Source organism: Trichosurus vulpecula, chromosome 7 (genome assembly GCF_011100635.1).
Source record: "Trichosurus vulpecula isolate mTriVul1 chromosome 7, mTriVul1.pri, whole genome shotgun sequence".
In the NCBI taxonomy this organism is placed as follows: domain Eukaryota; kingdom Metazoa; phylum Chordata; class Mammalia; order Diprotodontia; family Phalangeridae; genus Trichosurus; species Trichosurus vulpecula.
The window spans coordinates 64,941,818-64,952,686 of NC_050579.1; positions in this window are offsets into that span (position 1 = coordinate 64,941,818).

Below are 10,869 nucleotides of genomic sequence, written 5' to 3' on the forward strand. Positions count from 1 at the left end.
AGTGCCAGGAAGACTAGGTGGCTATAAAAGTCTTTAAAGAGTGAAATAAAACAAACAAATCTTAAGTCTAGCTGTTTTTCCTTGGCCTGGCTACAGTGAGCTTGGTCAAAAGAAGTATCTCCTGGAAGCAAGAAAGAAGGTCATATCCTTCCTTTATCCCAAAAGGAATTGGGCTCTGACAACCAGAGGAGCAGAGGAGCCAGCATGACAGAGAGAGGTGGGGAAGATATTACTAGAGGGACCATGAAATGGTTAGTGACCAAATCTCTTGATTTTTCTCCTGCCTTCTATATCACAATGGTAGTTGTAATCATTGTGGAGCAACAAAGAATGTGAAAGCCACCTCTGCACCTGAAGGGCTATATAATTCCCATACAGCTGCACATGTGTGATAGGCATGTGACTATATTAATATCTGCCTAAACATAGGTCACATGGCCACATACATGCTTATGGTGATGTGCATAGAAAATTTTGAGGGACAAAAGTGAGGTCCAATACTGGATAGAGGACCAACATTAAAGTCAGGAGCACCTAGGTTCAGGTCTTTCTTTTCTAATAGTTTAGCTCTTTCATCATGGACAAGACCCTTGAACTTGGACTGTGTTCAACCATTCCATTATGGAACCTGCCTTGGATGCCCTCTGAAGATGGCCAATTATAATTATGGTCAAGGATGTTGTAGACAGTATCCAAGAATTAATGGACCTTAAGGTATATCATATCCTACCTCTTTCATTAAAAAGATGAGGAAATAAGTTTAGTGAGGTTAAGTGATAAAAGAGAATGACTAAAGGGAAAGAAGGAAAAAACTAAAAGGAAAGGAATCTCAAACATTAGAGTGAGATGAAAGGGAAATGCTTATGGATAATATTTCATCTTATTTGAAAAATTTACAGAAACACACAATATATAAATCTGGACACTCCTTTATGCCTGTCCTTTCTTCAGGAACCATTAGAATATTATGTTCTTTTTAAAATTCTCACTCTCTCTCTCTCTCTGAATGTATGTATGTGTGTATATATACATATATATATATATACATGTGTGCATACACACATAATATTCTAATAGCTACTGAATATACCTTTATATATGTGTGTATGTGTGTATTTATATAATACACACAAATGCATGTATGTATTCTACATATAAATATTGTGTATAAACTTTATCAAGAGAGAAAATTTACATTCAAGTTTCCTGTATCAAGCATGTCAAATCTAAATAGAAATTATCTCTGCAGGCCACAAATCAACATTATCTATGTTGTACTGTATTTTTATTTATTTTGTTATTTACCAATTATATTTTAATCTAATTCTGTTACATCAGGGAATTTCTCTGTGACATTGGACCCATGGGCCAGAATTTTTGATACTTCTGTCCTGCATCATAGAGACAGACCAGAAAAACAAAGAAATCATTCATATACACACAGACTATACACACACATGTGTATGATACATACATATATATATATATACACACATATATATTCATTTGTGTGCATATGTATATATGTGTGCATGTGTATTCCCAATGGAATCCAATTTTTGAGGAGGGTAAAATGTTCTTAATCTGCAATGACAACATTTTTATTCTAGTCACTCCTGGTATGCTGCCAGGAGGGCTTTAAGATGAGTTAAATTGCTGATAATATCTGTGTATAACAGCAGTGTTGACATTATGTGTAGGAGGCAAAGATAGGGGGAGAACCAGAGAAGCTTGTGTCTGTGTGGGAGAGGTACTGGGGGAGGGAGAAAGCTCTTCTTAGAAGAAAGAGGTTCTCATATATTAAATAAGTATGTGGCTTTTGTCTTTTTAATTAAAGCTTCCATCCTGATGATCCCACCATTATTCTGCCCATCCTATTGCTATATGAAGCCAGTTTCACAGCACCTACAGCCAAAGCGAGGCTGGAGACATGTACAGTGGGACTTAATCCACCTCAGTTAGTGAGAATAACACTGAAATCAAAGGACCAGGTTACAAATTTTACTTTTGACATTTACTAAAGGGAGGACTTTAGGTGAGTCATCAGAACTTCCCTGAGCCTCTTTTTCATTATCTGAAAAACGAGGGTATAGAATAGGTGGTCTCTGATATCTTGTTCAGCTCTGTCTCCTGTGGTCCTAATTGTACAATTAAGATTCAGTTTTAGAAAATGTCAGGGAAAAAGACAAAAGAAAAGCCTGGTGTTAAAGGCTTTGTGGTTTATAAAAATGGGCTGCTGTTAGGTGGACTTATAAATCTTCCTTAAATTCAGCACTGCATAGTAGCTAATATTCTGCGTTTGGAGCCAAGAAGATCTTGGTTCAAATTTCATCTCTGACAGCAGGTCTACTCTCCTGAACTAGTCATTCACATGCAATGTAAAATGCACACAGACTAGCTTGTAAGGAATAGATAAATTCTAAAAGTAGATAAAGGACAAGCATTGTAGTAAGGAAGACATGAGTTCAAATGTTGTTTTCTTTTTTCAAATACTAACATTGAGACTCTGAGAAAATTACTTAACCTCTCAGCACTTTAGACAACTCTTAAGGGATGAGTCAAAAATAGCTGGCAAATCATCATCAAGAGAGGGAGTGTCCATTTAGTAGTGCCCTAAATCAGGGACGTCAAACTCAAATAGAAATGATCCAGTAAGCTTAACATTGACTTAGCCACAAGTTAATACTATCTTTGTTGTATTTTTATTTATTTGTTGTACATTTTCCATTTACATTTTAATCTGTTTCTGCCACACTAGGGAATTTTGTCATATCATGGAACCTTTGTCCCCAAGTTTGATACCTCTGCCCTGGATTATAGAGAACAACAATAAATTTCTAAGGAGATTCATTCAACACCTAGAGTACCTTAGCAAAATTCTACTATCATATTGAAAGTGTTTCATTCCCCACGATATCATATCAATAGTGATGTAATTTCAGTAAAATAAATTATTTCACTCAATTATCGGTCCTAATTTGTTTTTAAGTTTGTGTTCCTTAAGGTCATAAGTATTTTTTCAGTTGAATTTCACGCACCTAGTACCAAAAACTTATCTCGGTATTACCTACATAATTAATTTCCCCACTGCTATTACTGTGTTAGATTACCCTATTCTACCTTGAGCTAGATATTTAGAGGAAGATTGCATATATGGAAGTAAACAGAGTACTTTATTTGGTGTCAAAATGTTGAAAATTATAATCTTGGCTGGGACATAAAGTATATGTGTGACAATAATCAATTTGCTTAACCTTTGTATCTCATTTTCTTCTTCTATTAAATTAAGAGAATCACACCTCCACTATCTAACTGACAATAATATGATCCTCAAAACAGATAATGGCTATAAGCCTTTAGCAAATTAGTCAACAAGCATTCATTAACACTTACTACATTCCAGGATTGTGCTAAGGAATGCGGTTACAAGGAAGGCCAAAAAACACAGGCAAAATATTAAAAATATGTAAATGTTAGCTGTTATTACTTGAACTAGTTGTATCTCGAATTAATAAACTGGTGATACCAAAAAGTTGGAAAGCATCCACTAGGATGGTGAAGGGCATCCATTTCATTTGAGTATCATTTAAAGGAACTAGGGCTATTTAGCCTGGAGAAGAGAATTCTCAGGGGGTCATTTTAGCTGTCTTCAAATATATTACTCCAAAGGCTGTCATAAAAAAAGAGGGATTAGAATTGTTCTGTTTGCTGTTAGAAAGGAGAAAAAGGAGAAATGAATGAGAGTTAAAAAGACAGAAATTTATGCTTAAAGTCATATCTAGAGTAGGGAGGGAGAACTTCTTAAAATTACAATTTTGATTACATTTGACTTTCGTTCTTTGTTTTTGAAGAGCACTAATTACATCATGGGGTGATGTCTTGACTTGCGTGTGAATTGGATATAAGTAAACCAGAGATGCAAAAAGTCATCAATCTGACTCTCTCTTCCTGAGACATCAAAGTCTAGTGGCAAGACAAAAGATGACTGTTGATGGCCTTTGCATCTTCCATGTCTGACCAAGCTCTAAGCACTCCACAATGCCTGCTCCAGTTGCTTTCATGGCTGTTTGCACGAATTGTTCTCATCTGTCCATTCTGCTGGGGGAAGTCTTCACATGCTTCGGGTAGACATCTCCCTAACTCACCAACAGGTTTGAAGCCTGTCGATTACCCTTAAACTGGTTTAGCACATCTGCACAAGGGTTTGACAGAGTAAAGTCACTGCACATGCTACAGCTTCTTGGAGCCACAGGTGAGAGTTGGATGAAAAAGGTGGACATCAAAGGTGGATGAGCAGTCCTGAAAAGGGCTTGGCAACCTCTCATACCAGCGGTGCCAGTCCTACTGAATACCCCATATACCTCAATTAAATTTGTAACATCTGATCCAAAATCCATTGGCATAAGACTCTCACCAATTCTGCTTCCTCCCTCATGTAGGGCGTGAGTCTTCATTTCAATCAGTTTATACATTAACAATTAATTGGCAACTACTTTCGTCCACAAGTGGAATGGGTCACCTTGGGGAGTTGTTGATCTCCCCCTTGCTGGCCATTTTTAATCAGAGATGGGATAAAACCTTGTTGGGTATGTGTAGCTAGTATACAGGTTAGATAATTAGGCTAAATGCCTCCAAAATTCTGCATTTTCACTGTTCAGTGATAATTAATAGGTTTAAATTTAATAATTAAAAAGCATATACAACAAAGGCAATTTAAAACTCACTGTAAATTTTCCTAAAAGGAGGTCCATTTCAACATTTATTTTCCTGTAAAAGAAAGTAAATAGTTAGCTGAGTGCATATTCTCTCAAAAAGATTCCAACAAACAACAACAAATCATCAAGACACTAAAAATATTCATCTATCCCCAAGAATAGAGAGCCCTAAAAAAAGGATTATTGAGGGGTGATAAGGATAATTCCTTGTCAATCATTCTGAGCATTGTGTATCTAAATCTTCTTTTTAAAGACCATCATACTGTAAGAAATGTTGCATTTGATACCTTGGCATACTGCTTCCCTACCAATATATTTCTGAGATTTATGGTTGCCTTCCAAATAGGCTCCCTACTTCAGATTTCTTGGAAAAAATACATGTCTGATGGTTAATAAAATTCATTTTACTTTCCATTTATTACAGACTCCACTTGAAAAATTTATTGAGCATTGAACTACATGCTTGATATACTGAAATAGAAAGAGTCCCTTAGTGTGCCTAAAGAAGGGAATGGTGACAATAGCCTCACTCCTAATTAATCCTAGGGAAAAGAGGAAGATGGGGCAAAAAGGGTCTGTTATCAGTTTAGAATGGTAATGATGCTTTTTTCCGTAAAGAGATCAAAGCCCAAGAAGCTTCTGGTATTTATCACAGAATAAAAAGCTGGTTTTATTCTTCCTGTGGTGAATTCCTTCAAAGACCTCTTTGTAAAACAGAGTTATTATTGATGCTTTTGTATTTACTGAGATTAATTTGGAGTCAGTATTAGAAAGAAAAGTTTGGCTGAGAGACAGGTATATAATATCTCTCTCCTCCAGTCTTCAGGATAAAATGAAACAGATTTCTTGTTTATAAATTTGTATAATTACATACATAATTTCATGTTTTTTTTGATTCAGCACTCAGAAAATGGAAAGAGTAATGGCTTTGGAGATAGTAGATCTGTGTCCATATCCTGCTTTTGTCATATATTACCTGTATGACCTTGTATATGTCACTCGACCTCTCTTGGCCTTGAGTTTTTCATCTATAAATTGAAGTCACTTGATTAAACGGCTTCTAACATCCCCTCTACTCTAAAGCTTTGATCCTAATTCTGCTTCCACCCAATACCTGCTGTGGAGGATTGTATCTTTTTTTTCCAGTTCTGAAATTGCTTCTTTGGTTTCTCAAACTTATAGCAATACTTCAGTGAGCTTGGCTTTCTTCCCTATGCACATTTTCCAGTTTCATGAATCACAAACACTCCCCTAGAGTTTACTAGATGATCTTCAAACACAATTGGGCCCAAAATATTCAAACTCTTCCTTTTAGTTACATGTCTTACCTCTCCAGACTATATTGGATATAATGTCGATGACCAGTAGCCTTTCTAGCTTCTAGAATTTTCTCCTTGTTGCCACAGGCCCCTAAAACCTCAGGAACCCCTCCATGAACCAACGAGGTTTCACAGTAGGCCTTTACTGGAAGTTCTTTTGTTTTTTAATAATATTTCTTCAAGATAGATTAAAATCATCGTCCTCTCCTACCCCATCCCTTTTTTAGATGCTTTCTTCAGGCCTCCATGTTTGTGTTTGTGTATGTCTACCTGCCAGAAGAGGACAGCAACTACTCTGAGAATGAAATTTGTGGTTCTCCTTCTTCAACTACATTTTGCCTTTTTCCTGTTTGAAAATATGTGTTTATCCTTTCCATAGCTATCCCCAGGGGAGGAGGAACTCCAGGAAAATACGCACATGTACATATGCAGTACATGTGTGATTGTGCATATATTATATATTTTTGTATAGATATGTATGTATGCATATTTTGTATGTTTTTAAATGTATACATGATGGAATACAAGGTCTTTGAGGTCAGGAATTACTTCCGTTTTTCTTTGTTTACCTCTATTCTTGGCAGAAGAGTTGGCACCTATTAGTCACCTAATAAATGCTTGTCAGTTGATAAATTGATACATATACATTGCATAGTATACAAAGAGTATATTTTGAATTAAATGTTTTTATTGCTTTCTCTGTTCAGTGATCTGTGGAATAAATTGTTTATGGCCAGAGAAAGCACTGCAAATTTTATGTGGATCATATAGAAAAGGTTTTATAGGCTAATAATGTTTAAAAATGATCTCTAAGATTTCAGTCAGCCTGGCAATATGAATTCACCCATACAAAAGAATACCTCCATCCGCAGGTCCTTGGGGGAGGAGGAAACAAATTCACTGACATATTTTGCTTGTTTTTAATAGTCACTTCCTAAGAAACACCCAATGTGTTCCGAAGCCCTGTCTTCAGTCCTTTTCTCAACCTATCTGCTATACTCTATATTGGGGACCACCATCTTCTGGATACTCTCATCTCTGGGTTTTTGTCAGACTATACTCCTGGTTCTCCTCCTGACTTTCTAAACAATTCTTCTCAGTCCCTTTTGCCTATTCGTCACCCAGTTCATAGTTACAGACTGTGTGTGATTTCCAAGACAGAGTCCTAAGCCTCCTCTTCCTTTCTCCCTACATTCTCTTGGGGACCTCATCAGCTCCCACAGATTTAATTATTGTCCCTGTACTGATGATTCTGAGATCTATCTATGCAGCTCTAGTATCTCCCAAGTTTCTACCCAACATCACTAGCTGTCTATTGTATATTTCAAACTGGGTGTCCTGAAGACTTCTCAAATTCATCAAGTCTAGAATTAAACTCTTTATCTTTTCTCTAAACCCAGCCCTACACAACATTCCTATTTCTGTCTAAGGCAGCATCTTTCTTCCTATCTCCCAAGTGTATAACCTCAGCATTATACTGGCTTCCCCTCTCTCACTCACCCTCTATATCCAACCAGTTGCCAAATCTCACCATTTCTATCTCCACAGCATCTCTTCCATCTGACCTCTTCTCTCCACTCACGTAGCTGCTGCCTTCCTTCAGGCGCTCATCATCATGCTCCTAGATTGATGCGACATCCTTCTAATTGTGTGGTCTCCCTGCCTCAAGTCTCTCTTCTTCAGTTCATCCTCCACAAATTGCCGGGAATATTTTTCTTAAGCCCAGATGTGACCATGCCACACTCCTACTAAGTCAATTACAGTGACTTCCTATTGGCTCTATGATTACATATAAACGCCTCAGTTTTGTTTTTAAAGTGCTTTACAAACTGAACCCAATCTATTATTTTCCTTCCTTCATTCTGAAATCAAACCAAACCAACCTTCTCTCCATTCCTTATCCATGACATCCCATCTCCCACGTCTATCCCCCTGTACTCTGTCTGTTCTACGTCTAGAATGCAATCTATCCTCACTTCCAACGCATAAAATCTCTTTTTTTCCTTCAAGATTGAACTGAAATGTCACCTTCTATATGGTGCATGCCTCCCTATGGGGAAGGGGGGAAAATAAGCATTTATATAGTGTTTCCCATGTGTCAGGCATTGTGCTAAGCATTTAAAAATGTTACTGTATGTGATCTCCTTTCTTCCAATTGCTACTCCTCTCTATCCAGAATTATTTATATTTAGCTATTTTTAAAATTATTGATATTTACTAACTTTATATTTAACATAAGCATATATATTATATATAATTTCAATGAGTCATATATAAATGTATCTTACATATGTGTTGTGGATACACAAACATATAACCTATATTTTATATATATATATATATATAATTTTATAAAAAACTTATATGAAGAGCAACCCCATAGCTGTCTATCTATCTATCTTTCTGTCTCCCCCATTATACTGTGAGTTCCTTGCAAGTAAAGATTGTTTCAAAGATGGCACTGTGAAAGGAAGAAATTACCGGAGCTCTCACAAATTCTTTCAGGTATGTCTAAAAAAGTGAATCTTAGCAGATTTGAGAGAGTTAGAAGCCACTAGTAGACTGAGAGAGGTAAGAGCACCAGGCACATGGAACAACACCAGATGAAACCAACTGGAAACAGCAGAGGAATCCAGCCAGCAAGCAGGTCTGGGAGAGCACTGGGTGGGAGAAACGGTGGAGCGGGAACAGGCTCAGGGCAGAAGTACAAGCTACAGCCACATATCAAGCCCCAGGCCTCTCAGCCTAGGACAGGAGTCTGTCAGAGTGCAGAGCCTGTGGCCACTAGAGCAACTAACCCAGAGGCCTCCCACCCCGGGAAAACACAAGGGCACCATACCAAACCAGCTGGGAATAGCAGAAAAATCCAGCCAGCACATCAGTCTGGAAGGTCGCTGGGTGAGAAAACCCTGGAGCAGGAACAGGCCTAGGGTAGAAGTACTAGCTATGGCTGGGATTGAGCCCCAGGCCTCTCAGCCAAGGACAGGAGTCTGTTGGAGGGCAGAGCCTACAACCATGGGAGTAGCTAGCCTGTAGGCCTCCAACCCACAGTCTAATGTTTGAAACTTCCCTTCTTGAGGTTCTGGGAGCCATGATGTGCAGGTTAAAGCCCTCCCTTGTATTAAGCCAGAGAATAATACCTCAGGAGAAACAGAGGAGCCAGAAGAGGGGCTTCAGTAGTGAGAGAAGTAGGGGAGAGGGCCCTTCCTGTGGTGATGGAAAGAGACTAGTGCAGGAAGAGAGACGTCCCAGCAGCTCTTACCCCAGCAGGACAATGAGAGTAACTGAGCCACAGGGGATGGAGCTAACAAACGTCAATGCCAGGAACCCAGACTGGGCTTTGCATAGGCAGGGGAAGTGGCAGACACCAGCACAGACAAAAGCTGAGACCACCCATTCTGTAGAACATTCCTAGGGAAGAAGAGACCTCCCAGCAACCAGATCACCCCTGTCCTACACCTCATGAAACCAGAGGGAGTAGAACATAAAGCCTGTGAGCAGAATCTCAGATTCCAACATGAGAAACTTGGGACATAGCCCACTGAGCCTCAGAAACCGAGATCCACTTTAGAAGCCAGTAGGAGAAAAACACCATGAAAAAACAGTCTAAGAAGCCAAAGATGATTGATTTGTATATGGAGACAGAGGAGACAAAAGTACCAAATCAGAAGAGGACATAATGGACACTACACCCACATCTGAAACCTCAAAAGGGAAAATGAACTGGTCTCCAGACCAAAAAGTATTCCTGGAAGAATTCAAGGAGGACTTTAAAAACCAAATTAGGGAGGTAAAAGAAAAGATGGAAAAAAATTCAATGAGTTAAACAAATAGTTAAAAGGTAAAATCAGGGAATTGGTTAAGGAAAATCAGAATATAAATGGAGAAAATATCTCATTGAAAAGTAAAATCAACCAAATGGAAAAGGAGATAGAGAAGATAAAGGAAGAAAACAAAACATTAAAAATTAGAATTGGCCAAGTAGAAGCTAATGACTCTATGAGACATCAAGAATCCGCCAAACAAAACCTAAAGAATGAAAAAATAGAAGAAAACGTGAAATATCTGATTGGAAAAACCACTGACCTGGAAAATAGATCCAGGAGAGACAATCTAAGAATTATTGGTCTACCTGAAAACTATGATGAGAAAAAGAGCCTGCACAGTATCTTCCATGAAATCCTTGAGGAAAATTGCCCGGAGGTATGAGAACCAGAGGGTAAAATTATCATTGAAAGAATCCATCAATCCCCCCCTGAAAAAAATCCCAAATTGAAAACTCCAAGAAATCTTATAGTCAAATCTAAGAACTACCAGGTCAAAGAGAAAATACTGCAAGCAGCCAGAAAAAACATTCAAATATCATGGAATTACAGTCAGGATCATGCAGGATCATTCAGTCTCTACCTTAAATGACAGGAGAAAGAAGAATTGGACTACAACCAAGGATCAACTGCCCAGCAAAACTGAGCATAATTTTCCAGGCAAGGAGATGGACATTCAATGAAATAAGGGAATTCCAGACTTTCCTGATGAAAAGTCCAGAACTCAGTGGAAAATTTGATCTCCAAATACAAAATTCAAGAGAGACATAAAAAGGTAAATGGATGAAAAAAGCCTAGTTAATTAATAATGCTAATTAGTTACATCTTGATATAGGATTATTTTATTTTATATATTTTGTGTGTGTGTGTATATATATATATATATATATGTCAGTCTTGAGAATTTTATACTTATTATGACAATTGAAAGGGATATTCATAGACTGTGGCTATCAGTATAAAATAACTGATATATTGATAAAAAATATGGTTAAGAGATATAAAGGGATG